The following is a 6,606-nucleotide window of genomic DNA, read 5'->3' as shown; positions in this document are numbered from 1 at the left end:
TTTTAAAACCACTTTATTGAGGTATGATTTATAGAGGGATCCTCTTTTGTGAGGTGCCCGTTCCTATTCTTGACACATTTTCTATATGGGGGCAGGGGGTTGTTTTGTTCTTGTGGATCTGCAGGAAGTTCCTGAAACCTTAGTTTCAGACATCGCAAATGTTATCGCCCATCAAACAGGCAACCAGAGAGAGCACTTTCGATTAAACATAGTTCCCATCCCTTCTACCTCAGAGTCTCTCTCAAGTCTGCCCACGTCCCTCCACTGCCAGCCCCTGGCTGAGTTCCTTCAGGCCGCGACCATCTTGTCCTTCCCACGTCCAGTCTCTTCCATTGCAGGTCACCCTCCACTTTAGGTTCAGCACAGTCTTTCTAAAACAAGACTTAGCCCTGCCTGGGGTGGCTCAGTGGATTGGGTGCCGGCCTGTGAACCAAAGGGTCGCCGGTTCGATTCCCAGTCAGGGCACATGCCTGGGTTGCTGGCATGCATTTATTCTTTTATATATATATATATATATATATATATATATAGAATAAATATAATTGAAAAACTAAAACAAGATTTGAAGTCTAGCTGCCTTTCTCTCCTGCAACCCCGAGGCTCCCCAGGGCCCTGAAGCCTGCTTAGACCCCACTAACTTCTCCAGTTTCCTTTTTCTCCAGTTTTCATCCTCAAAATGGATTAATCTATCACACACACATACATACCACTTCTCTGTACTCCAGTCAAATAAAGGTTACTTGCTTTCCTGAATACATCTCTGGGTCTCTGCTTATGCTGTTCCCACTGCCTTGAATTCCCCCCCTCAACACACACCCTCCTCCCCCCTCCCCCCTCCCCCGCCTGTCTGACTCCACCCAGCACAGCCTTCAGGAGTGGCTGAGATGGCCCCTCCTCTGAGAAGCCCTCCTGCTGGGTCAGGCATTAGGGTTCTTGCAGGAGTGGGAACCCTCCAGGACAGCCCTGATTTCTGCCCCATCTGCTGTCTTGCCAGTCAGCTCCAAAACTCCAAAACACTCCCAAAATTTCCTCAGGCTGCCCCTTTGCAGCCAGCCCCTCCCCCAGCCCAGGCAAACTCTGATCTAATCCACTCTGCAGCTCTGTCTTCCTGACAATGTTATCTAAATGGAATCTACAATGCTACAATGCGTAGCCTTTTAAGTCTGGCCTCTTCCACTGCAGCATCAAGCATTAGAGCATAAAGCTTTGTGGCCTGTATCCATAGTTTGTTCCATTTTGTTACTTAAGAACATTCTGTTGTGCAGATGGACCTGTATTTGTTTTATAGTCACCCATTGAAGGACAACTGGGTTGTTTCCAGCTGTGGTGATTAAGAATCTAGCTGCTATAGATGTTCACGTACAGGCTTCTATGTGAAGGTAAACCTTCATTCCTAACTACACAGCAGTGAGATTGTGGGTTCGTGTGGTGTTTGCATGGTTGGTGCTTTAAGAACCATCAAACGTTCCCAGAGCCACTGTACCACTTTGCATTCCCTCCAGCATCATCTGAAGGGTCCAGTTTCTTTGCATCCTCATCAACACTTGATACTGTCAGTATTTTTAGTTTAGCCATTTTAATAGGTGTGAAACAAAAGTCTTTAAAGGCTGGCCTTGGGAGCTGAAGTGCAGGATTTGGACCCAAGCACCTGAGCATCTGTCCCCTGCATGGTGCTGCCTCCTTTTCCTGCCAGAGCCATTTCTAGAGACAAAGGAAGTAATTGGGATGGCAGAGCAGGCGGACACTGTGCGTGCCCTCCCCTAGGACCACATCAAAGTCGCAACTAAATTATAGAACAGTCAACCTGGAGAACCATCTGAAGACTATCTGAATGGAACTCTTATAACTAAGGATAGAAAGAAGAAGCCGTGTTGGGACTTAAAAAAAAAATCTCAAAATCAGCTCATAACCAGCAATCAGAATAAAAGTTTCCTTGGGGCAGGGGGGGCGGTGGAGGGAAGGAAGGAGCTGAGCTGAGAAAACCTGGTCCAATTTAGGAGATGGAGCTTTGTCCAAATTGTAGCTGCCTTTTGGAAATTGTTCCAAAAGGTTGCACTAAGGAGGCAAGAGGGCAGGGTTTTGGTGCAAGAAGTGACACTGGGTTCAAATCCAAACCCCAGCGCTTGTCAGCGGGTGGCCTGAGTCTTGCTGAGCCCCGCTGTCTCATTGGGTGAATGTACCTCTGGAGTCCCATCTCACGAGGAGAGGTGTTCCCTGGAGCCTGGCTCTTTGGCGAGAAAGCTCCCACAAGGTTCGGCTTAGCTCCTCACAGTCAACTCACAATTGTGCGTCGATGGTGGAAGATGGTGCTTCAGTGGCCCAGGGAACTTGGATGTAGAGACAGTCATTGTAGGGGCAGAGAGCTCTAGGGACTTGGGGCAACTGAAGTGGCCTCAGGTTACCCAGCCACCAAAAGGGACGGAAACTATGAGCCCATATTGCAACCTGAATGATGATGGATATGATGCGAAATGTCCCTTCCTGGAATATTATTCAGCAAGAAAAAGAAATGAGGTCTCAAGTCATGAAAAGATACATAGAAACCTTGAATGTATATTGCTGAGTGAAAGAAGCTAATCTGAAGACGCTACACAACATATGATTCCAACCATGTCCCATTTTGGAAAAGGCAAAACTATGGGGGACAGTAAAAAGACCAGTGGTCTCAGGGGATTGGGGGTGCAGGGTGACTAGACAGAGCACCGAGGGCTTTTTGGGCAGTGGAACTACTCTGTGTGATACTGTGATGGTAGACATGTCATTACACACTTGTCCAAACCCACAGACCATACGGCACCAACAGCGAACCCTAATGTGGACTACCAACTTTAGTTAATAATGCTTCAGTTTTGGTCCATCAGTTTTAACAAATGTACCTCACTCAAGCAAAGTGTTAATAATAGAGAAAACTTGAGGGGGGAGGGGTGTTGAAGGAACATATGGGAACTTTCTCTATTATCTGCTCCATTTTCTGTAAACTGAAACTTCTCTAAAATGTAACATCTATTCATTTTTTAAAAAAGAGAGAGAAGAAAACAGTGTCTCTTCTGCCCTTTTACTGCCAGCCTCACCATCGTCTTGAAATCCTTTGAAGAGGATACCTAGAAAATCAAGTAAATATGGGTATATATACGTTTTGCTAATATTTTGCACAAAAGGTGGCTTCCTATACACCCTGTTCTGCACCTTGTTTTTGTCACTCCAATCCATTCCATGCCCTGCAGGCATAGATGTCATTCTCATTGTTTCCTTTATTGAGATACAATTCTCATTCTTTTTACCAGCTGCATAGTATTCCACTATGCAGAGAGAGCGGAGCCAGCCCCATGCAGATAGTCATTACTAATCTTAGCTGTGTAGTTGGTAGTGTCACAAACATCCTCATCATTTTCTATATAAAGATGAGATTTTTAGAAATGGCCTTTCTGAGTCCAAGGGTTTACAGGTTCATAATTTTGAAACATCCAGCCAATTTGTCCTCCATTTGACATTTACTTAAGGACACCACTGGATGTGAGAATGGGATCTTCCTGAAACAAACCAGAGGGCGCCCGTGCCCATCGCCCCTCCACGGCTCCCCGCTACCCCAAGGACTATGCCAAGGTCCCCAGTGGGAGGTCTTGCAAGCCCTGGGCCTGAAAACTCACCACCCTCAAGTCTCACCCTCCCCTCCCTGTCCCCCACACGCGTGACTTCTCCTCCGAATCTCTGTGTAGCCGGTCCCTCTGCCTGGAACTCCATCCTTTCTGACTCTGCCTGGCTGACACCCACTTGAATTTTAGCCCTCACTTCCTTCCAGAAGCCCCCTTCCCTGGCATACAGCAGGTGCTCAATAAATGCTGGTAGGATGAATGAAGAATGGATGAATGAGGGGGTAAAAGGAAAGGGACAGGCTTACGGGGCAGATGAAGGAGTCTGCAGGCCACAGAAAAGGGCACATCCCCCGCCCCGGGGCAGTGTGGAACCACAGCAGGCCTCAAGCAGGGCAGGGGCATGTTGGAAACATTTCTCTGGTTTACAGGGGCACCTTTTTGTGTCATGGGCCCCTAACAGGGAATGTTTGAAAGGAAACGCACTCCAAACGCATTATACTGGGATACAGTTATCTAAATTTTTTTAAAAAGATTTTTATTTATTTATTTATTTAGAGAGAAGAGGAGGAAGGGAGAAAGTGAGAGAGAGAAACATCGATGTGCGAGAGATACATGCCTGCAGCCCAGGCATGTGCCCTGACTGGGAATCAAACTAGCGACCTTTTAGTTCGCAGGCCAGCACTCAATCCACTGAGCCACACCAGCCCGGGCTAAATATGTTTTGATTGTGATGAAGTGTGTGCATCTCTGTAAACATACTAAATAGGGGGGGAGAGTGGCAGGTCTAATGACTGGTATCATTAGGAGAGTGAGAGTGAGCGATGCAAGTTTTTCTCCTCCAAGTTCACGGACCCTGCTGAATTCTTTCGCAGACCCCTTGGGTGTCTGGGGACCTTGATGAAAACTCCCCAAATACTGGGATGTGGTAAGAACACCCGGAAAATGAGCAAACCAGCCAGAGGTGTAAACAAGAGGGGTAAGGAGTGATTTCCAGGGATAATGAACAAGCACCCAGGCGGACAAGCTGCAGGGCACAGACAGCTGGGTCATCTGTCCAAAGACAAACAGGAAGCCTGTGGCCTGCCCCGCTGGCCTCCCTGGGCCTAGTCTTTGTGATGTAAACTCCTGATAGCAGGACACCCAGCTGGTTTCTAGCTTCCTTCCGTGGCTCCAGCTCCAGAAGCGGGCAGAAGAAATCATCTCAGGAAGGAGCATCTCGCCAGGTTCTGTGCTCTCCTGACCACACCTCTTGGGCCCCCCTCACAGTCGCATAGGGCCAGCTCAGAGAGCACCGTCCAAACTTCACAGATGAGGAACCTAGGCCCAGTGTGGCCCAGGTCACCAGCCTGGCTCTGGATAAACCAGGATTGGAAGCCAGGTCTCTTTGGACTCTAAGTCCTGCTCGTGACCGTTCTTACTCTGAGTTCACCACTGACTGCAAGACATTCATTCATTCATTCATCACGTGATTAACCAAGTTGTCAAAATGCATCTGAAGAACCAGGGGAGAGGTTTCCCTGAAGACAGCAAACCTGGCTCGAGTCCTATGCATCCAATATTGTGTGATTTTAGGCCAGTGGTTGCTCCTCTCGGCCTCAGTTCCCTGTGCCTGTAGGTTGATGACCTGGGCTGACGACACCCGCTCCGGGGTTAGTCAGAGCCTGCCTGCAGCAGGGGCTCAGGAGAGACTTGCTGAGTGCATGTCCTTGCCCCCTTTGACCCCGCCCCTCCTTATCTGCTCACTCCTCCCTCCCCTCCCCTCCCCTCGTTGTGAGAGGCCTGGCTGGTCCTGCTTTCCCTGCTGTGCACCAGGGGGCAGTGAGCAGGCCATTCGCCCCCACTCCCCATCCTCGGGGCCACCTGTCACCTGCGCCCCTCAGTTTGGGAAGCTCAGGAATTGATCCCCCTTCCACCAGGCTGGCTTCTCCCACCACAATGATGGTGGAGATGGGAGGCACCAGGGGAGAGGAAGGCATCTGGGCCCTCTGATGCCACCGGCCCCCTGTCCCACTCTGCCTCATTCATTCTCTTATTGAGCACCTACTGTATTCAGAGCCCTCTGCTGGGTGCTGGGGACAGAGCAGTGAATAAGGCAGAAAAATCCTTGCCCCGATGGAGCTGACATTCTAGTGGAAAACGGATACCATGGAACCTGGAGGTTACAGCTGAGGGTGGTCAGGGCTGTGACGGGGAAACCCAGGGGCTTGAGGGAGGGGGCCCAGGGGAGTCCCCAGCTCAGCTGGGGCAGGGGAGAGATGTGGGCAAGCAAGGCTTCTAAGAGGTGTGAAACCTGAGAAACGAGTGGAAGTCCATTCAGGAAAGGACTTCCTGGAAAGGATTTCCTTCCAGGAAAGGAACCCTGCTCCAGGCAGAGGGCAGGGTTCGAGAAAGGCCTGGAAGCAGAGGCAACGCCCCCCCTCCCCAGAAAGACAAAAAAGCACATTATAATGCTACACTGATTCAAATTGTGAGGTCCTGGAACGAGCATTGAACAGCAGATTAGGAAAACAGAAGAGAGGCCAGAAATAGATATTTATGGAGTATCAACTATGTGCGAGGTGCTGGGGACCTCTTGAAGACAGACAAGCTGGCCCCATGCACACCGTGTGATTAGGGCTGTAACGGGGATGCACAGGCAGCTGTGGGAGCCAGGGATGTCCAAGGTGAGATTTCAGGGGTGGAGAAGGAGTCCGATGAGGAGGGGTGGAGGGAAGAGCATGGGACATTGGTGTGAAGAGGCATGATCTTCAGCTCCACTTCATTGATCGCACAGACGGTCACTTCGCCAGCAAGTCAACCTTCAAGAACCACCCACTTCTGGCCATCTCTTCTGCCCTAGCCCCACACGGCCCCCTTGTTCCCCACCTGGACCAGCACAGCCCTTCCTCGCAGGTCTGCAGGTCCCTACTTTCACACACAATCTATTCTCCCGCAACAGCCAAAGGAGGCCAAAGTCCCCAGCAAGCTTGGCCTCTATTTGAGCAGCTGTCAAGGTTACCCTAGCCCCGCCCAG

The sequence above is a fragment of the Pteronotus mesoamericanus genome, unplaced genomic scaffold, assembly GCF_021234165.1.
Source record: "Pteronotus mesoamericanus isolate MK-2021 breed Mesoamerican mustached bat unplaced genomic scaffold, CSHL_Meso_final scaffold_636, whole genome shotgun sequence".
NCBI classification, from domain to species: Eukaryota; Metazoa; Chordata; class Mammalia; order Chiroptera; family Mormoopidae; genus Pteronotus; species Pteronotus mesoamericanus.
The sequence above is the reverse complement of the archived record's forward strand: the minus strand, read 5'-3'. Positions refer to the sequence as shown.